The 22,934-nt window shown below is 35.5% G+C and overlaps 2 protein-coding genes across 8 annotated transcripts in view; one reads left to right on the forward strand and one right to left on the reverse strand.

Annotated features, from left to right (window-relative positions):
• The window catches only part of CMSS1 (cms1 ribosomal small subunit homolog), a 402,077-nt gene that overhangs the window by 39,861 nt on the left and 339,282 nt on the right, over positions 1 to 22,934 (forward strand). The window lies entirely within an intron of this gene.
• The window catches only part of FILIP1L (filamin A interacting protein 1 like), a 334,108-nt gene that overhangs the window by 32,569 nt on the left and 278,605 nt on the right, over positions 1 to 22,934 (reverse strand). Inside the window, exon 1 of one of the 7 annotated variants that reach the window (XM_051985181.1) lies at positions 22,383 to 22,497. The exons of the other annotated variants lie outside the window; for them this stretch is intronic. The gene's annotated coding sequence lies outside the window, so the exon portion shown is untranslated. Of the gene's footprint in view, positions 1 to 22,382; positions 22,498 to 22,934 lie in introns of those variants that run through there. 7 annotated transcript variants of the gene reach the window in all.

The raw sequence follows: 22,934 nt of genomic DNA on the forward strand, positions 1-22,934 counted from the left end.
ACTACTAATCTAATGAACTAGTTTTTTAACTCTTTCCCTTCCATGTGAATGGGGAATTTGGGTATGCAGTAATGGACAAGGCAAATGAAGAAGAAGGAATAGTCTGGAAGTGAGAGATGCATACAGTGAGAATAAGATTATATGACTTCTCTTCCTTTATTACCTATTTGCATTATGATTTAGGAACTGTGTGTTTGGATGTGTATTTGGAATTTTAGGAAATCCTGATAGAAACATAAACTCTCTGAAGACAATGACTTTTTTTCCTCTAAGTTTCTAGCAGAGCAGTTAGCAAATTTTTAGTCATTTTGCAGTTATGTCCAACTTTTCTTTGATCCCATTTGAGATTTTCTTAGCAAAGATACTGGAGTCATTTGGCATTTCTTTCTCCAGCTCTTTTCACATTTACTGATGAGAAAGTTGAGGCAAACAGCATTAAATGACTTGCCCAGGATCACACAGTTGGTAAGTGCCTGGAGCCAGATTTAAACTCAGGAAGGGGAGTTTCTGATTCCAAGTGCTTTTTCCACTATGCTATCTTGCTTTCCATCTGCAATAAGAGTAATAGCTAATATTTATGCTAGGGCAGCCAAGTGATGCAGTAGATAAAATTAGGCCTGGAGTCAGAAGACTCATTTTCTTGAGTTCAAATCTGACCCCAGAGACTTACTAGTTATGTGACCCTAGGCTTGTCATTTAATGAAGTTTGCTTCAGTTTTCTTATCTGTAAAACAAGTTGGAAAAAGAGTTGGCAAACTACTGCAGAATTTTTGCCAAGAAAATCACAATTGGAATCATTAAGAGTCAGATTGAACAGCATCAGAATGTAGCCACATACTATATGCTAAGTATTTTACAATTGTTACCTGATTTGATCCTTACAACCACCCTGGGAGGTAAGTACTCGTCCCCATCTTACAGATGAGGAAATTGAGGCAAACAGAGGTCAAATGATTTGTCTAGGATCACCCGGCTAGTTAGTGTCTGAGGCTGGATTTGAATTTATGTCTTCCTGATTCCAGGTCCAGTGTTCTAGTGCACCCAATTAAGCTACCTCAAAATTTATATACATATATATGTCTATGTACATACATAATTATGCATATTTATATTACACATATATTTAGACATGTATGTACATATACAAGTCGACTACCACCACCACCACCATGCTTCACATAGAATTTTAGACTTGGAAGGGACTTTGGAGCCCATGTAGCATAAATGGTTTAATTGAAAGATGGAGAAACTGAGGTCCAGAGACATTGTGGAGTTTGCATGAGATCACATAGCTAGTCGATCTTCCCATTCTACTCTACTGCCTGTAGTAAAAGTTAGTTTGCAATTTGAATAGATATATCTTTTGATATATATATTTGAATAGAAATATCTTTTCCTCTAACTACTCTTTCTCCTAGATAGAATCAATTAGTCAACAAGCATTTATTAATTACCTACTGAGTTTTAGGTACTAGGGATCCAAAGGCAATAAAGTAATTCCTGCCTGCCTTCAAGGGCCTTATAAACAAATTAATAAATACAAAAGTATTCAAAATAAATAACTTGGGAGGAAGTTGGAAAAGTCTTCAGTTCTCCAGATGCCTGGAAAGATTTGAATTAATTCATAAAGCAAACATTTATTAAGCACTTAGGGAGCTAAGGATTCCAAGAGATCAGGTAAGGATGAGAATATGTTTCAAGCATGAGGGATAGAGAGCCTTTGTGGAAAGACAAAGAGATGGAGACTCCATTTCCTGGAAGGATTTATCCTGGAAACAGTAAGCAAGCTAATTTGGCTAGAATGTAGAATTGGGAGTGAAGTGTTGCTGTTCAGGCCTTTCAGTTGTGGCAGTCTATTCATGGCCCCTTTTGACGTTTTCTTGGCAAAGATCTGGAATGATTTGCCATTTCCTTCTCCAGTTCATTTTATAGATGAGGAAACTAAGGCAGATAGGGTGAAGTGACTTGTTCAAGGTCACATAGTTAATAAGTGTCTGAGGGCAGATGTGGGTGTAGGATAGTAAGATACAATAAACCTGAAAAGTAGGTTGGTGTTAGATTGTTGCAAAGGGCTTCTTTGAATATAAGTCTGAAGCATTGGTATTGATCTAGGTGAGTGATATGTTCAGATTCATGATTTAGGCAGTTGTGTGGAGGATGCATTAGAGAAGTTAGGGATAAATAAATGTTTGTTGACAAAAACAAACAAACAAACAACAACAAAAAAAAAAAAAACACTTGAATCGGGGAGACCAATAAAGAGACTTTTGCAATCATCCAACTGAAGAGATGATAAAATTCTGAACCATAGTGGTGCAAAGGGTCAGAAAGCCCTCTTTTTAAAAGCCCAACTTCAGTGAATCTAGCTCTTTCTGACCCTAAGTCCACTGCTCAGTCTACTGCTTCTGTCCAAGTTGACTCTTGAGATCACAGATTTAGTTCTTTAAGGGACTTAAAAAGTGTCTAGTCCTATTCTCTCATATAACATCGTTGTTATTTTTGAGTTATTATGACCTTATGGAAGATAGTGTCCAGGATTTTTTGGGCAACGATACTGGGGTGGTTTTCCATTTACTTTTTCAACTCATTTTACAAATGAGAAAACTGAGGCAAGCAGGGTTAAGTGACTCATCCAAGGTCACACAGTTAATAGGGTTTTGAGGTCAGATTTGAATGCAAGAAGATGAGTCTTCCTGACCAGGCTTCGTACCCTGTCTATAACACCTATCTTTCCAATGCAACTATAAACTCTACCTGGAGGTGTAGAATACTACTAGGTGTTCGGGACATCCTGCTGTCACTCAAAACCCTTGTTTTTAGAATGGACAATTGTAGGCTCCTATAACTCTCATGTCTAGAGAATTGTGTATGAGGTGTTTCAGGAGTGATATATTTTATATTTATATAAATATGTTTATACCTACAAAAAACTCAAAGGGAAAGATTTATTTTATGTTACTAAGGAATACCTTTTTGTCTCATAAAAAGGTTTTACGTATATCGCTATAGCACACACAGATCTCAGTAGGTACTGAATAAATATTTGTTGATCACTTGAATGAACCTGTAAAATAGCTGAATTGACCTTTTTTAAAATAGTGCTTTTGTTTTTTTTTATCATCTTTTTTGTTGCTGTAAATTGTATTAAATGATTTTGCGAGAAATCCTATTCATATATTTAGAAAAAAAAGTATTTTGAATGTAAATATTCAATTCTTTCAACATTTATGAAATACCTGCTATGTTTCATGTACTGTGGTAAGCACTGTAAATACAAATGGAGGCAAAAAATAGTCAAAATAAGCTTTGTCTTTAAGGAATATAAATCTCTGAAAGGAAAGACTCCAGTCTCATTAGCAAGTATTGGATCCAGAGTTTTGCCTATCATTTGACCTATTAGGAAATTGCTTTCCTGTTAAAGGGAATGTGGGGAGTGACTGAGAAGGAAGAGGGCCATTATTAATGCTAGCTTCTCTCATCCATCAGTTTAAGACTTTAACAATATATTTTGCTAGAAGTGTTTTTTGATTTATTCCATATAAAATATATTAATAATTATAGCTAGCATTTATAGAGCATTTCAAGGGTTTACAAAGCACTTTATAAATATTATCTCATTTTAATCTCACACTAACCCTGGAGAATAGGGCTATTGTAATCCCTATTTTACAGATAAGTCAACAGAACCAGATAGAAGTTAAATGACTTAATGAAATTCACATAGCATATTCTGAGGCTGCCTTTAAATTTAGGTCTCCCAGACGAAAGGTCCATCACTCTATATACTCACTGCCCATCCAGCTGCCTAAGCATCAGCAACAAATATTTGTCAAACACTTCCTATGTACAAGATTTTCTACTAACATTGCCCTTTAAAGTGTACAAATCTCTGTACATCCAATTGTCACAACAGTCTAATGGAGGTGGGTGCTATTATTATCCCCATTTGATTGTTGAATCCCAAGGAAAATAAGTGTAGGAGGCAATATTTGAGCCAGGTCTTCCTGACATTAAGTACAATCCTTTGTCCAATTAAGAATTGAAGTTGTGAGGGAATACAATAAAATTTATTCTTATTTGAAAAAGTAAAATATTACTGAGGGGAAAAAAAGTTTTTCATAGTAGTTCTGTGAGGGAGCTGGTGAAAATAACATATTTTTTAATCTCAGACAGTTTATTGGATTTGTCCAAGCCTGCACAGTGGGTAGAGGTGTCCCTTGAACCCAAGCCTTTTTGTACTGTGCCTACCTTTTCTTCTCAGCCCTGTCCTTGACTGGATTTTTCATTTTAATAAAACGTGTCCCCTTCCTCATGCATAAGCTTTAACTAAACAAAAGACAGCTAATTTTCTGTAGTTGTCATCACACAACGGGGCTTGGTTATAGAATGCAAGGAAGGAAGGAATAAAATGGGAGAGATTGAAGATTCAAGAATTGGAATGATTGTAAGGGTAGTCCGCAGGAGAAAAAAGGAGAATGTAATCAAGAATATATCTAGAGTTAACCCTTCATGAGAAACTGAGTAGGGAGACTGATGTCCAAGAATTTGAGATGCAGAGAAGAGCATAAGGATGTTTGGTCTCTATTTCTCAGGAAAGGTGACATCCTTAGATGAGAGGTCAAAGGGGGAAGATGGTATGGGATGTTTGAGGGAAGAAAGGAAAGTTTGGAATAACCTGCAGACAATGACCTTGAAGAAGCTTGAAGGCAGCTGGAGGTCCCATGCAGTTAGTGGATGTGACCTGGATTATGATCTAGCACAGGAGAATAGGAGGAGGAGGGGTCATGCTTCGGAGAGAACATCCCAGAGACAAGGGGGGAAGTCGCCAGTGCCAAAGGCTGCTCAGAGATTGCAAAAGGATGAGGAGGGAGAAAAGACTGTCAATTAGTCCTGTAGAAATCATTGGTCAATTTGGAGATTGCAGCTTTTATGGAGTGATGAGTTTTTGGAAGCCAGCTAAGTAACTGGGAAGAGAGGGAGTAAGAATTTGGTAAGGAAAAAGCATGGGCTTGGAATTCCACCCATCTTCCTGAGTTCAGATCTGGCCACAGACACTTATTACCTGTGTGACCCCACCTGGGCAAGTTTCCTCTGTGCCTCTTTACATCAGTTTTCTCGTCTTTAAAATGAGCTGGAAAAAGAAATAGCAAAGTATTCCATCATCTTTGCTAAGAAAACCTCAAATGGAGTTCTTGAGGGTCTGACTTAATGACTAAACAACAACAAAAGAAATATAGACTAATAGTATGAATGAATAGGTTCAGATGAGAGTGCTTTAAAGGCTGAGGGAACGGGGCTTGGTTATAGAATGCAAGGAAGGAAGGAATAAAATGGGAGAGATTGAAGATTCAAGAATTGGAATGATTGTAAGGGTAGTCCGCAGGAGAAAAAAGGAGAATGTAATCAAGAATATATCTAGAGTTAACCCTTCATGAGAAACTGAGTAGGGAGACTGATGTCCAAGAATTTGAGATGCAGAGAAGAGCATAAGGATGTTTGGTCTCTATTTCTCAGGAAAGGTGACATCCTTAGATGAGAGGGCAAAGGGGGAAGATGGTATGGGATGTTTGAGGGAAGAAAGGAAAGTTTGGAATAACCTGCAGACAATGAAATTGAGAATCAATAAGTGAGGAGTAGAAAATGATTTTACTGAGCTAAAGACCCTCTTGAGGTCAATGACAAATTTGTAGTAGTTCTTGCTACCTCCTTTATTTTGTGTCCTTCAGCTCCATTCATCTACATGTAAGGAAGAGTAAAGGAAATGAATGGAGAGGAGTTATTCAGGAGTGGGGGGTTACGCCGGGCATATTCACTATCATGGAATTTTAAAGCTGGAAAAGATCTTAGAAATCATCTCATCTAATATTTCCCAATCCAAAGTATATTGAGGAATGTAAAATACCTAAGTTCTCTATCTGGAACTGTTTGATTATCCTAAACTAAACCTCAGCTCTTTGGCAGGTAGAGGGAGAGAAGAGAGAAGCTAGATGGCACAGTGGATAGTGTCAGTCCTGGAAGCAAGAAGACCTGACCTCAGACACTTTTAGTGTGACCCTAGACAAGTCACTTAACCCCATTTGCCTCAGTTTCCTCATGTGTAAAATGAAGGAGAAGAAAATGGCAAAACACTCCAGTATCTCTGCCAAGAAAATCCCAAATGGGGTAACAAAGAGTCAGGACCAAACGACAACAGCTTCCTGACTCCAGATCTACTGTGCCCCCTCCCTGCCCTATAAGGCATTGCTTCTGAGTGATAAAGCCAAAATGGTGAATAGGGGCAGAGTTTTTAAAACGCCAGCATCAGCACCTAAGAGACTCCACCTGTGCTGCTTAAGGACAGGTGACATCCATTAACACTCTAGGACTAACAACACTTCCTTTCAGTCCTATTCTCTCCCATGGAAGTCCCAAGTGGATTGTCATTTCCTTTGAATATATTTAATGAATTCTTCATAATAACTATAATGCTTGGTTTTCTCACCCAAGGCTCAAAGTTATTTGAGATTAGCTATTATTTTTCATTTCTTCCCCCAACTCCTCAGTATTATTCCAGAGTTTGAATGAAGACATCATATACCTTTCCTTCCATATATTTTGATTGTTTAGTATTGCTAAGTAATGAATTCTTAAGTGAAAATCTGATAGTTTCAAAGGGACATACTTTGCTAAAGCTTGACCATCCTATCTTTACCTCAGGCTTTAAACTAGCTCTGGGCAAGTCACTTAGCCCCCATTACCTCTCCTCCCTTCTCCCCCCCCCCCAAAATATAAGAAACCAGGTTTAGAGAAAGTTTAGAAGCCAATTTAGATAGTTCACCTTATCTTGAGCCTGAGGAAACCAAAATCTCACAGGTTGTCCATGGCAATGCCAATATTTTAACCTAGGTCCTCAGTACTCAGTATGCTTAGCACTATACCAGTTTGTTGTTGTTTTCTATTGGTATTATGTTACTCTTAGACTTTATCCATTTATGGCCAGAAAAGGTTGGATGGTCTCATGGGCAGAATGCTGACTTGTAAGTTCCATACTTTTCCTCCCTTTCCTTCCTCTTCTGTTCACCTCACTCCTTTAGACTTGGCTTTGTGACCTTAGGAAGGAATGTTGGAAGGATTAATAAGGATTTTTGTAATACTTTTTGAGCTCCTCAGAAAAAAGGTGCTAGGTAAATACAAAATATTGGTGTGAAGATGATGTAATGACTTAGCAAGATGTCTCATGCCCAAATAGTCTGAGAAAAGCCAACAAAATCCTTGGAGTTTTTGATGTTTATGTACTGAGTACTGGTTGACTAAGCAATTCATTTTCTTAGAGATTTTTCTGTACAGAGTTCAAGTGCATTGATTATTGGTATTGATTATAACCATTGATTCTTGGCAAAAATTTCATAGTATTAAACTATTGTAGTTACAGGACTAAAAAGGTTCTTAGAGGCCATATTGAGTCTAATTCATTTGACAAAGCAGAAAAATTAGGTTAAGTGATTATACGAGATCTCATGGCTAGTATCTGAGATCAGTTTTGAATCCAAATGTTTCTGACTCCCAAATGGCTCTATTCTCTCTGCTACATCACATTCTGATTTTGGAGATTATAATCTTTCTCAAATAGGGAGAAAATAATGAAACTCATCTTCACCACTTAAAAAAAAATTAAAACTCTAAGCTAAAATTAGTTTGTACAATGCTTTTTTAATAGAATAATATACAATGAAAATTTAAATCTTTAAAATTAAAGTGTCATAATAGCAATAATTATATTAGTTATGTACTATTGTGATCCAATACTATAGCTTTCTTCATTCTGTCTGTTTGAAAAAGAAACATGTATATTATTGTCCTTACTTTTAAAATATGTGATATGTGACTTGTCAAAATCACTATCAATACATAAATTAGGACTCAAGTCCAGAATTCTTATCTTCAAATCTAATTTTAATTATCTCCAGGGTTCTCTAATTGTGCTTAGATATCTTATACACATAAACATTTACATGAGGCATTAAAAAAAAAAAAGATATAGATTTCCAAAGGGTTTTTTGTTTAGCGCTTTTTAATTAGACTATGTTAAGACATCTGTTTATAGTAAGATGGGATTCCCCAATTAAATTTAAAAAACAGTTATACAGAATATGACCATAATTTATTAAGAAAAAATTTTTGAAATCACTTTCTGTAAATTTTATGTGACTTTTGGTCATCTTCACACACTAAAATTATTACCTTATTAGATTAGCAACACGTTAAGTCCAATAATATGGCACAAATTAATAATTATTTTTAGTATAGTTTTTAAAAATTGGAGTTTTGCCAAAAATAATATCCCCAGGGTAGGAGATGGTTATAAATAACATTTCCTCAGAACATTTCAAGGAATTAAAATTCTCGGAAAAAATTTAACAGGCAGTCTTATGCAAGTAGGCATTGTGGGCCTGATACCATGATTTTCAGGCATAAGTTTATTGTTTTTTTTTATCAGCAATTAATAAATTATGTGGATTTTTTTCTTTCACTGATCAAGACTTAATCAATCTATTTAGGTATTTTTTCTGTTATCTTAAAAGTTTAAGGATTTCACAAATAGACCCACTCCTCAGAAAAAAATATATTTTATCTGTGAAGCATCTTTCCTTCTATTTTTAATCTCTTATTGCAGACCACAGGTTATCTTCACTTATTATAAAACGACGATTTTTCTTTTGAGTTAATATGCAGCATTGTCTCTCTTAGCATCTTGTATTTAACATAAAAAGCCTAGCTGGAGATCAGTTAAGCCATGTGTCTGAATGTATGAGTTCATCATTGTTCACCTCCTTGTAGTCTGGCTGCCTAACATAATATCAGTGGCTGACATGGTATGTTTAAGAAACCAAAAATTTCCTAACTTGTTTAAAGACAGTTTCAGACTTACACACACACACAATCCAGAAACCAAAACAAAAGAGGCTTAAATTTTACTCTGACTAGTGGATTTTTTGAAGTTTTGGGAACTAGAGGAAAACCAGGAACAGTGGAATGTGTAACATTTTCTCCTGTTCCCTTCACGGAGAATTGTTTCTTTATTGCAGTTGTAATTCAAAGTAAGTAAATGAGCAAGTTAAGGGACAGAGAAAGAGAGAGGCTATATTCAGGGGGTGAGGGGGAGAAGGTTAAGGGGGAGCCTCTTTTCAGGAAGTGCTTTAAAAGAGTAAGTGGATTGAGACTAATACTTGGCTTGGCTGCTGACTGAAGAAACAATACGAACCTTAAAGAAGACATAGCATCTCAAAGCACTCCCCCTTTCCCTTTGCCCCTCACTCATTTTCTTTATAGTAACTGAGGATAATTGGTTTAAGTCTTTGCTGAGATTTTTGGATAGCTCCAAGTTTTAGCCATATATACTGCTTAATCACAGGCAGGTGTAAAGTTTTATTCTAGAATTTCAGCAAAAGCAAGTGGCCATTTTTCCTGTGGCCTCTATTTTCAATACCCCCTTGCGTGCAATGTAAAAATCTGTAAAATTGTTTTGGTCATCGGAGCCTTGTTTAATTTTCCCTAGACTAGCAACTCAGGACATTTGGATTACATTTTCCTATTCTCAGTTGCTCCTTCCAAGCTTAGAGAAGATTGAATGCACTGACACTTAGCATTTTTTGTTAAAACAAAAACAAATCAACCCCTTGGTTTTTACCCCGTGGTTAAATATGTATCTGAATGAGAAATGTAAACTGTCTGCCTCCAACAATCTTAATGATCCCAGTTTGCAAATAGATTTAGAGCTGAAAGAGATCTTGAAGACATCTAAGTTAACCATCTTCTTTTTATAGATAAAGAAACTGAATCTGAGGTCACAGAGCTTATATGTCTGAGGAGGGACTTGAACCCACAACTTCTTGACTACTCCACACTGCTACTTTTTCATGTATTTGGAATCAATGACTTAGTTGTTTTTGAATGATCTCCTGTTTGGTTTGTGCCTTTTCTTACTTTGTGACAAGAGCTAAAATTTTAGGTATATCTTAATATCTTTTCCTTTTAGATTCATCAATAATTTATAAAGCTCTTAATGTCCATTATATCATTTCAGTCTCACAGCAAACACAGAAGCAGACACTTTTGGTAATTTTTTTAAACCCTGTTTTACAAATGAAGAAGTTGAAACTCCTAGAGATTACTTAAGTGACTTGTCTCTGATCATACTAAAGTAAAGTATTCAAAGATATAAATGGAGGTTTTCTAGATTCTAAAATCCTCATTTGTAATTTTAGCCCTGGCAACTGCCAGGAAGGAAGAAAAGGAGCAAAATATAACAAAAAATAACAAAAATATCACTTCTTAAAGAACTGAAAAAACTTCCTAGAATAATAGGGGAATCCCATGGATAGACAAAGATTATACCAGTGGGTACTCTACTTCCCATTCGATGATTGAATGACTATGTGGCTTTGCCTGAGTCTCCTAATATATCTTCTTCCTTCTCTCCCCACCCCCAATTAATGATGTTCTTCTGTCTCATCTGCAAAAAGTCAAAAAAAAAAAATGTACTGCGTTTTTCTAGCTTATAAAGCCTTTTGGGAGAATAATAACTCATATGTCTCTTCCTCTTTAAGATTTGTGAAATCATTTCCTCGTATGGGTAAGGAAGCTGAGATTTAGGGATGTTGTGTTTTGTCAAATGTTGCATTGCTGATGTGAGAGCTAAGTGTACCAGGTACAGTACCAAGCTCTATGTAAATACTATCTCAGTTGGTCCTTACAATAGTTTTGTGAAGCAGGTACTATTATCCCCTTTTATGATTAAGGAAACTGAGGCAGACAGATTAAATGATTTGACCAGGGTTATACAGTTAGTAAGTTTCTGAGGGTGAATTTGAATTCAGTTCTTCCCGACTCCAGGCTCAGCCCTCTATATACTTGTCACCAGCTGCCTCCATGAATCCCTTGGGAAGATGGATAAAACTTACAGAACTCTTTTCAGAATGTTTGTTGCCTATATTATAATTGATGGAAATGCAAACTTCAATTAGAGGCTAGTGAAAATAAAAATGTAACTTTTTTTTTTTGGTCATTCATGTTCACAGATCCCTGAAATTTATCCACATATTTCAAGTTAAAAGCCATTGTTGTGGTCTCTCTGCCTCCTTCTACATTCCCTTAAAAATCATCTTTCAGTAGCCTGTTTTCACTTTTATTAGAAAATCTGTGACAGAAAAAAAAAAAAAAGGTTTAAAACTGCTACACTAGAGGTGCAGAAATCAGGAGAACATAGGTTCAAGACTTAGCTCTCACATCAGCAATGCAACATTTGACAAAACACAACATCCCTAAATCTCAGCTTCCTTACCCATAAGAGGAAATGATTTCACAAACCTTAAAGAGGAAGAGACATATGAGTTATTATTCTCCCAAAAGGCTTTATAAGCTAGAAAAACGCAGTACATTATATTATTGTATTATAATTAGAAAATAATTCTTTGTAACTTCTTAAAGTTACAAGTAGGTAACTTATTACTTAGGTAGTAACTTAGATAAAACAAACCCCCAGCCCCAGGTGTTTAAAAAAAAATTAGAGGAAAAATAGCCTTTTTTCCTAATAATTTTTTTCCTTTTACCTAACTTGATATTCAAGGAATTAATCAAGTTATTGCCCTTAAGAAAAGCAACATTTAATTTCTCATGAGAGATAGCCAGGTGGGAAGAGTGCTTGCCTTGGAATCAGGAAGTTCTCAGTTCAAATTCATCCTCAAATGCAAGCTATGTGACCCTGGAAAAGTTCTTTAACCCTGTTTGCCTCAATTTTCTCATCTGTAATATAAGCTGGAGAAGGTAATGGCAACTGCTGCAGTATCCTTGTCAAGAAAACCTCAACTGGAGTCACAAAAAATCAAACATGATTGAAAATAGGATACCACCACATTTCTCATATAGCAGGACTTTGTAACTGTGTATCATTCTCTTATCACTTTTGATCCACCATTATAGTTAGTCTCAATTAACAAATGAATCATGACTTGCTATGTGGTTAAGAAGGAATTTGCTATAGTAGCAAGATCCCTGTTCTTAAAGCCAGAAGACAGTTATAACTGAATGACCTTGAACAAGTCAGCTAACTTCTCATCCTCTGGGAACAATAGTAATAATAATAATAATAATATATTTCTTATCTTACCTCAAAGGGCCATAATGAGATTAAATTAATTATTTTATATAAAAGTATTGTAAAGTAGGGAGTGATCAAGTCATTTTTATTGTAGCACTTTGCCACATAAGTGACTCACAAACTTTTATTGTATTGAATTGTACAATTAATATCTGCTGAATGACAGTAAAAAAGAGAAGTAATGAATTTTCAACTCTTAAGGTAATGCTTAACCTGCATCATGTAGCTCCCCCAATTTATTAAAATTTTATCATTATTAACATTACTTTAAAAAATTGTTAACTTAAATATGGAAGTAGCAAGATATAGTAAAAAAAAAAAAAGGGGGGGGGGGATACATGTTCTCAGACCTAAGATTTTCTGTAGCTGTGACTCATTAAATCTCTCTGACTTCATTTTGCTCATCTGCAAAAATAATGAAGTTATATTAACATTAGCCCATGTGCTTATGACACTTTAGAGATCACTGTCCTAACAGCTGCTCTATGAAGTAGATAGTACAAAAGTATTATCTCTGTTTTACAGATAAGGAAACTGAGGTGCACAGACTTGCCCAAGTCAGAAATTACCCTTCCAAGTCCTCTAATTGTACATATTGGACTTCAAGTAGTCTCTGAGGCCCTCCTTAACTCTAAAAGTCACAACTAAACTTGAGATTCTGCATTTTGAATGTTTTTCTACTTTAATTCTGATCCCTGATCAGGAATTTATTATTTTTTTTACTTAGAAAAGAGAAAACTTATTTCACCTTTAAACTTTTGTTCTTGTAATAGAATTGGTGGGCTGTGAGACACACGAAATTTGGCAGCTGCGCTCCTGTCAAAATGGTCCATCTTGATGCACTGACCTCATCCCTAAAGCTGTTGTTAGTGTCATGATTTTGAGCTGTAACAGACTCAAGTACTGAAGTAAAGATCTTTTATTCCAACTAAAGTAATAAATGTGATTGTCTCATACATACTCCTCCACTTTTTTGTTTTTTCTTTGTTAAAATAATAACAATACCATGAATTTTTGCAGCCTCTTTCCCCCAGTAGCTTAGAATACCATACAGATAGTATTATATAGCATTGTTTTTTTGTCTTTAAAGTTAAAGGGAACATGATTATTTTCCTTATTTTAGTATGGGGAAGATTAAGCTTTATGAGAATAAGCAGGCTAGCTCAGAATCAATTGTGGAAGAGAAAAAAAAACTAACAATCCCTCATTGTTTTCTTTTGTCTTGTGATTGTGAGTGTCTGGACCCTTCTGTTATCTTCATTATTTTATCAGGACATGAAGAAACTTATGTACAGCATTTATGAAAAAATTTTTTAATTGCCTTAATCATTATCATTAATCCCTTACCAACTATGTACAAGGTGCTAGATGGGTCAAAAAGATAGTATAGTGTAGTGAGCTTTTTCTTCTCAAAAAGCAGCCAGGTGATAAAAGTTCAGATCTTTTATTATCTCCAATATAGCCCGGTTAGCTTAGAGGCCTATCTCTCTGCTTGATTCCAAGAGCTCTCTCCGAATGGCTTTAAATCCAAAGGTCTGGTCCTTCAGCCTCTGCCTCTGCTTTCTTCAGCCTCCAGCCAGCTCCAGTCTTCATGTCATTCCGGTGAAATCTCGACTTGTAGCGTCTTCCTCTGAAGAACTTCTTCGACTGGCCCATTGGCCTATTTATGCTCCTTCCAGAGAGAGGGATTATGGGTTTTCTCCCATAGTGCTCTCTGGCCCAAAGAGCTTCAAGGGAGGTATGAACTCATTGAACTCCAATGAGTAAAGGTGTGAACACAAGCCTTGTATTAATTAGTTCTACTTAGTACCTTGTTTCAGGTTCTGCCCAAAACATCTTCTTGTAAGATTAGATCAACTCTAATTAGTTAACAGTTAGTAAGGATTCCAACAGTATAGTACTGCAATTCTCAAAACTTCTTCATCTCTCAAAAGGCACTGCGGATCTCTTGCCCAAAGAGTTCTTGTCTATTTTGCCCGATGATATTTTCATATTAATAATTAAAACATCAGGATGAAAATAGTTTTGACTTCATAGACTCCCCAAAGGATCTCCTGACTGATTGCAGGGATATCCGGATCACACTTTGTGAATCCCTCTGATACAGTGTGTAGAGAAATGAATCATAGGAACTATTATCTAGTAGTAATAGGCACTCAAGTGTTTATTAATGGTAAGGGCAGGGAGAAGTTTAATCCTTGGAGAAATGTTCTGCACAGCTTTGACATTTGGACTGATTACATTTGTGCCAATGGGAAAAAATCACTTCTTTTTTTGGTGAAATGAGGCATTTGTTGTCGTTCAGTGATGTCCAATTCTCTGTGACCCCATTTGGAGTTTTCTTGGCAAAGATAGTAAAATGGTTCGGTGTTTCCTTTTCTAGCTCATTTCACAGATGAGAAAACAGGCAAATGAGGTTAAATGACTTACCTAGGATCACCTGGCTGATGTCCTGTTTGAATCTGAACTCTGATCTTCCTGACTTTAGGCTTATCTAGCTAATTCCTGTATCCCTAGAGAGGATCACCAAAGTATGGAGGAAGTAATAGACTATTGGAAAAAATTAAGTGTAGTCGTAGTGGATTTTTTACCTTCAGCTTATCTTCTAGGTCCCATCTGAAACTTATCTTGATAAGGGTAGTGTTATGAAATCCAAACTTCTTCATGAGCACTTTATTAAATCTAAACAGGACTATTCCATTCCCCAGGGCTTTTGATCTGGTATTCTTTCATAATACTCAATATTATTATTTTGTGGGAGTATAAATGGGGATAGGCTCCCACTTACTTAAGTGTTATACTATACACCTATTGGTCCAAAGCAAAATTTACATTGTTCTGTTACCTATTTGAGCCTCTTTTTATTTTTACAACCAATACAACCTAGTGATTTCTGATAATGACAATTTAAATAACTGACCTCGAAAGAAAGTCTAGCAAAGTGACTATCTCCAGATTCTTGCTTCCAGAAATATCTTCCCCCTAATATTCTGAGGGGGTTCCTTCATAGGTTTGGAAGCCCCAGCATGGCATTAGTGATAACTTTTCCCCTGTGCATGTCTCAGAGCTGTCTGTTGTCTTTCTCTGCTTCTGCATGGAGGCCATGTTGAAAGCAGGGAAATTGTTAGCAGAAGAAGTGAGCAAGGGCAGAGCAATGGAAGATATTTGGATGGAGGACTCAAAAGAGTGATTCCTTTTGTTTGAGCGGCTTTAAGTAAATTTAAATTTTAAACAGCAAACTTTTATTTAAAGGCTGTTAGTGTTGCTTTGATACATGTGAGGGAAGACACAATATAAAATACAGTATTTGCTCTTTTAGAGTTGTTTTGTCCTTCTTTTTCCTTTGTCATCTCTCATATTGTTCTTATTTTTCAGTTATTTTCAGTCATATATGACACTTCATGATTCCATTTCCACATTCTTGGCAGAGAAACCAGAGTGATTGTCATTTACTTCTCCATCTCATTTTACAGATGAGGAAACTGAGGCAAACAGGGTTAAATTACTTGCCCAATGTCACACAGCTAGATTTGAACTTGGGAAGAAAGAACTTCCTGACTTCAGAACTGGCACTCTATCCACTGTGCCACTGCATTGACCTTTTTCTCATTTAGCCATGTATTTTTACATCTTCCATACTGTTTTTTTTTCCTTTTTTATTTTTTAAAAACCTCATAATCTAAATGTCTTTCAACTTCTTTATTCTTACTAAATTACAGAAAACCATGAGACTTAATAATTTTCTCCGATAATGTCTTTTTTGGCTGACCAGTTAAGTGGCAGGAAATTTAAAGACTAGTACTTGTGTTTGACTAATATTATTCATCCACTAGTATTCCGGACAATTTAATCAGAAGCAAAAGGTGCGTAGAAATTTCAGAATTATTGCCTAGTGTTCAAATGCATGTTTAATCAAAGATTCCTAGTATCTGGGCAATAAAATGCTGTTTTTAAAAAAGCATTTATTCAATCATTGGACATTTTGAAGTGCTTTCTATTTACAGAGTACTGAGTGAGACACAAGGAATAAATAGAAATTAGATAAAATGTGGTTCGTGTCCTTTATGGGCCATAGTTTCATCATCTGTATAATGAGGAGTTTGGACCAGATGTCTTATAACTATTTCGCTCTAAATCCATAATCCTATAAACTTTTTTGGTTTGCCTTAGTATGGTATACTTTAGTATATTTAGTATTACATAGCAACACTGTGAGTAATAAGACAGTATTTGCATGATAAATATATTAGAGAATTACAAAAAAGTAGTTTGAAGAGGAAGGATACTTCTGGCTTTGGACAGAGAATCATAGTTTTATGGAGGTGATAGCACTTGAGATATATAGGAATTCAACCAAGAGAGAGAGAAAGACTATTCTAGATATACAGAACAAACAGTATGAGCAAAACATGGAGATATGAGAATACTGGATAGAGAATGATGCATTTTGATGAAGTGGAGAGTATATGGAAGAACATAATTTGAAATAATTCTGGGAAAGTAAGTTGTTGGATTATAAATGGGCTTTGCATATTGGAAAAAAGGAATTTAAATTTTACTCAGTAGACAGTATGATGCTACTAAAGAAAGTGCCAGATCTCTGCCATAAAGAAAATAATTATGACACTGATGTGAAAGAAGGTTGTGGAAAGACCATGTAGGAGGTTGTTGTTAAGTCATTTTTCACTTGTGTCCAATTCTCCATGACCCCATTGGGGTTTTCTTGGCAAAGATATTAGAGTGGTTTGCCATTTCCTTTTTCAGTTTATTTTATAGATGAGGAACTGAAATAAACAGGGTTAAGTTGACTTGCCTGAGTGTCTGAAGCCACACTTGAACTCAGAAAGATGAGGCTTCCTAATTCCAAGACCAGTATTTTATCCACTGAGCCACCTAGCATCAGGGTATTTCATTTAGTTCAGGTAAGCTACAGTGAGCATCTGTACAAGTGCAGTAGAAATGGGAACAGAGAGAGGATATTTTGGGATGTGTTGATGTGTTTGGGAGGTAGAAGTGGCAGGACTTGGTAGCTTTTAGACATGAAAGATGAGGATGAACCAAGAGGCAAAGATAATTATAAACATTTAAATATGGGAGACGAGGTGAATAGTGGTGACATAGACAGAAATAGCAAAGATATCAGTATGTTACTTGAGAGGTGCCAGGTATAATAAGACAAAGTAAAACAGCATAATGAATTGCTACTTCACAAATTTGGCTGTGCCATAGGTCAGATCATGTCCAGCAAAGAATAGTAAGTACACTTAAAAAAACCTGAATATAAATATATTCAATATAGAACATGCTGATCTATATTAGTCTTAAATTTCTTATACCATGATATTTCCACTGTATTGACATTTTCATAGTCTCTTCTTTTTTTTCCAAATTATCTTAGCATTTTGGTAGAATTCAGTGGGTTAGGGAGTAAACAATAGTGGTGAAAATTGCTCTGTCCTAGAGGTTGGCAAGACTAGGAAACAGATTCTAGTTCTATCTTTGCCCATAATTAACTGCATGAACTTGGAAAATTTATTTCATTTCAGTTTTCCAAAAGGTATTATGTGAGATGATCTCTAAGCTCTCTTGAGTCTGTAAATATCCCTAACTATTTATGTATGTTTGTGTACATCCCCCAAATGTACCTAGGTTGGATGGCATGGAATGACTCAAATGACTTTTGTCTATGTAATAACTTATTTGTGTGGGGTCCTTTAAGTCCTGTAGAGCACCTTTCTCATAATAAGCTTTTGAAGTTGGTATTGTAAATATTATTATGCCCATTTTATAGATAAGGACACTGAAAATGGGAGAGAGAAAGTGACTTGTCCTGAGTCATTCGATGAGTACATTCCAGAATTGAAAATGTGTCTCTTGACATTGAAGCCCATTCTGTTTCCTATATAGCATACACTATCGAGGTATAATGTAAATAATTGAATGAGTGTTCACATTGCTTCTGGTGAATAAGTGTCTGTTAATGTTTCTCCAGAAATGATAATTTAGTTGCTGGACTTAAGTGGTTGCTATGGATATCTTTTCAAACCTAGGTTAGGGTAATGATTGCCATGTGCTTAAATGTCCTTAAGGAGAGAGTATTTAGCACCTTCTCTCAAACTAATTAAGCTTGATATTGCCCTAGTTTCCTTTTCTACTCATACCTGATGAGTTTACTATATTCCTCTACCCTTATAATATGTTGTTTTATGCTAATAGCCTCTGGTATTCAACCTGGAACCAATAGTTAATTCTACATATGGGAAATCAAGCATTTAAAGTTCCTGTGGTGTGCATACATGCAAGTGTTCTAATGACTATGTATTGGATAGGCTCTATTACATTTTCTTCCTCATTCCAATATCCAATAGTATTTTAAAATTTGATTCATATTATTCTGAATTGGACAGAACATGAGGCTTTGAAGAAGGGAGGAAAAAAGAAGGGCTATTAATTTGGTATTCCCTTAAACAGCCACTATCATCAACCCCACTACTTAGAGATAATATGTGAATGATTGCTACATAGAATGAGATAATGCTCACGAACTTAAGTTTGAGAGAAAAAAAGGATTTTAGAGAGAATCTAGCCAGTTACCATTTTAAATAGGAGCAAACTGAGACCTAGAAAATAGTAACTTCCCTTAGGTCATTATAAGTAGTTAATAAGCTAATAAGTAGCAAAGACATGATTCAAAAACTGAGTTTTTCACTAACTGCAATACCAGGGCACTTTCTACGTCTACTTTCACCCTGTTTACCCTATTACTCAGGAAGGACAAGTGATCTTTCTCACTTCATACACCTAGAATTTCCCATCCGTGGTAAATTAACTTATTCTTTTGATCATAATTCCTTTTAGTGTATCATGATATGATGGAGAGAAAGAAGGCTGATTAATCCTATGAGCTATTCATTAGTTCTATATCTTTCTACTACTCACCCAGATTCTGTTTCTTAGTTGAATTCAGAGACTGTTTTCAGGCTAGAGAAGGAGTACATCGTTCATTTAGCCTGTGCATGGGGTTGATAGATTTACCAGAAGCCCAAGAGTCTTAACTTCAGGGGCTGACTTCATTCTTTGATGAAAGGGCAGGGGGTGCAGTATGCTGGGATTATGTAAAAACATTGTTACATGCCATCCCATTTTTTTTTTAAATTTCTTCCCTATAGGCTAATTTTGAGTTCTTTTTTCCACTTAGAAATGTAGAAAAACAAAACAAAACCTGACACTTATGTTCTCTATAACACACTAGTTCATTTCAGTGGGAAAATAGCTCATTAACTTATCATTCTGTGAGTACAGACTGACTCAAAAAAAAAAAAAATTTGCTAAAATACTTAGGATGTTGATCACCTATTAGTACCTTTTCAGATTTAAAGCTTTGGCCATTTACAACTTGAGAAACCCTAAGAATTCACTTTATCTTGCTGTATGCATCACAGTAGTATAAAGTATGTAAGGTTTTTTTGTTTGTTTGTTTCAGGGATAGAAGGGAAGAAAAAAGTTAAAATCTTTATTACTTGTGTCAAGCCTCTAGCATAGGTCAGAGGTCTGACATTTGGAATCATAGTTCCTTTCCAGTGCTTTTAATTAGTGTTAGCCTTCCTCAGTCCCTCTCCATTTCTCTCAAAGGGTCTTGGGAATCTTACTGCCAATGATTGGTGTTACTGATATTATTATGATATCTGTATTGCAAAAGATGTCCAAAAAGCAGAGTGATTTTGTCCTCTCATTTTCATTTTGTCATACCAGTAAATGTTTGGCACCAAAAATACTGAAGGGAAGAGTGGGGACAAAAATCTCTTAAAGAGTTGTATATAATGTGAATTTTAATTTGAGTGAAAATAAAAAAGGGCTGGTTTGTGTTTTCATATTGGCTGTTACTATAGAATCAATCACAATATTTGGAAAATAATATAAAAATGCCAGTGCTTAGCAGGCAAGGATTGTCTCCCTTCACTGAGTAAAGAGGTGGAGTTGCATTAGCTTTATCAAGTTGATATACATTCATTAATTTTGAAAATTATAAACACGTCATTTTAAAAATAACTCTTTTTAACTTATAGATTTCCTGAGAATTAGGAAGTGATTATCCATCCTAACAGAATACAAATTTAGAAATAATTTATGTTTGAAATAAAAGTGGCCTTTAATGTGCTTTGTTTTAAAAAACAATAAACTAGGAAAGGGCTGTGGAATGTTGAGATGTAATTGGGGTGGAGGTAGGGGATTGAAGTCTTACTTTAAAAAAAAAAAAAAGTCCAGACTATGGGAAATGCAGCTGTAAAGAGCTTTTGATAGAGGTTATGATTTTCAACAGGCTAGCTGCAGCTTATGATACAGATGATACTTTGGGCATAGCTGAAACAGTAATTAATGGTTTCTGTTTCCCTTCTCTATTAAATTCAAAAGAGCAGAATAACCTTTTGCCTAAGGCAGGAATTTTTTCCTCTTCCAATTACAGCCTATACCAAATAAACAACTTTGTTATTGCATATTCAGTATTTCTTCACAATGGCCTGGGTGTTGGCCATTTTTTCTTTCTTCTTATTATTGTAGGCTTCTTTAAGCTTAAAATAATAGTTCTAGGGAAACATTTATCAGTACTAACTTGCAGGTTCCTTAACCTGTTTTCAGCCTGAATAAAAAACAAATTTTTCTCTTGGGGTTCTGGAAACAAAAGCCTCTGATTGTTCTACTACAATGAACTGGTAAAATTCTACTAATTGAGACAAAAGTGGAAGATATTATTGTTTTCATGAATTTATAAGAACTTGATAATAGCAAATTATAGTAATATGCAAGCATGATCCAGGTTTGGGGGGGTATAAAAAATTTACAGATGTTAAATTTCCTACTGTCTGTTTTGTCTTTTCTTTTAAAATTTAAATTCTGAATAAAAATCATACCCAAAACAACAACAAACCAAATCTGAGCACTATGTTATTATGCTATCCTGTTTAATCTTTAATAATAGTAAATGAGGTGGGAGTGTGCACAGTCCATCAAATGCAGAGGTATCTTTAAAAAATCAGTTATGGTTATTCATGTGTCAGTAAGCTATGCCTGTGAAACACTTAGAATCCACTATACATACTATAAAACACAGGGGTGAGTTTTAAGAGGAAATAGTTCTGTCACAGTAGATTTAATTTTTATGTCTTCTAATATATGTTTAGTCCAAGTACAGCATAACCAAAAAAGCATATTACTATTTCATTCCAACTACAATATAGCAGCCAATCTGGTTTCTCAACTTGGAAGAACTGTATACTTGTCATTAGAAGAAAAATAAATTCTGCCGAGTTTAATTTTGGGAAAACAAGCCAAGTATTATACATATTTTTAGTAAGTTTGCCGATTGTATCTTCTTATACCATCAGAATTAATGTACAGCTCTTTCCAGGTTTAGATGTCAATTACATTTAAAATCCCAACAGTTTACTAAATAACAAAATAGACATATACTATCAAGAAAGCAGTTTTCTACAGAGCACACCTTGATCCAAGATATTATCTTAGAGCGAAGAGATTTAGTGCACTTATCCAGTAACTAGAGTTAAAGCAAAAAAAGTTAGAACTCAAAGCTCTGGCAGTTACTTCCTCTTTCCACATTGACATTTGCATGCTCTATTCAGAAGGGAGAAGTATTGTGTATAGATAGATTTAAGCTAGTTAAATAGGGAGCCTCGGGTTCTAAGACTTAAATTGGTTTTACTTTCATGTTGAACATATGGTAATTTTTCAGCATGTTCTTAATGTTTAACATGAAACTTAGAGTTCAATCACTAAATCGGTAAGCAATATACTGATGGCATATGTGCCTTTTGTCACCAGCCACAGAGATACAAACGCAGGAGCCAGTGAGTGATTTACAATTCATCTTTACTTTTTCTCAAGAGTTATTTAAATATAGGCAGTACTCCATGTGCACTGACTTGGAAAGTGTGTAATAACCTAACTCTTCCTCTCCCCCCCCTTTTAATTTTTATTTAATTTTATTTTAAAATCAAATACCTTTTCCCATTCTTCTGCAGCTTTTGTTTAGGATAAATTGAGAAAGGTTTTCTACAAGGGTTAATGTAACATACTTTGTGAAACTTGTTTACAGCCTGCAATTCTGAGAGCATGTTCAAAGAAAGAAAAGGAGAGAACAGACCAATCTACATTAGCTCAGTTCTCTTTCTGACAGAAGGGCCCCTTGTTTTCTTAAGAAGAAAAGAAAAGCCAGTTTTCTCTGTCCTACCTTAGATGTGTCTGCTGTGAAATCCCATGGTTTTGCCCCTGCTCTTCAGTGCTGAGTCCTCTCAGACAGCAGAGATGTGAGCATTCCAGGACTTGTACTAAACAATGAGAGATAGACTCTTTGCATGCCCCAAGCCTATGGAGCATTACGTCATGGCATTGCCATATAAGGAGCTCTGTGTTGTGCAGACTCGTCGTGTCTGACTAGTGTACTTTAGTGATAGCCAGAACTGAGAAAGCTTATTAATGGGTTCTGGCTCCCACTGACGTTCAGGACTGTGTGAAGTATTTCATTTGTCTGTCCAGTTCACAGGGAAAAGAATGCACAGAAGGACAAGCTGCATGAATTCCTTCTTATTTTTTATAATAAAGATACTGAAAGTTGATTAGGTAAATAACACCACATACCTTAGTTCCCTAGCTTTCCAAGCCTGGAAGGTTTTTGTGAATTGGCTTGGGGGGTTGGAAGGAAAGATAGGGAAGAAGAAATAGGCAAGTAGGTTGAGGAGAAAAGCCTCTGAAGGTGATTTAAGACCTCAAAAAAAAAAAAAAA

The sequence above is a fragment of the Antechinus flavipes genome, chromosome 3 (assembly GCF_016432865.1).
Source record: "Antechinus flavipes isolate AdamAnt ecotype Samford, QLD, Australia chromosome 3, AdamAnt_v2, whole genome shotgun sequence".
Classification (NCBI taxonomy): Eukaryota; Metazoa; Chordata; class Mammalia; order Dasyuromorphia; family Dasyuridae; genus Antechinus; species Antechinus flavipes.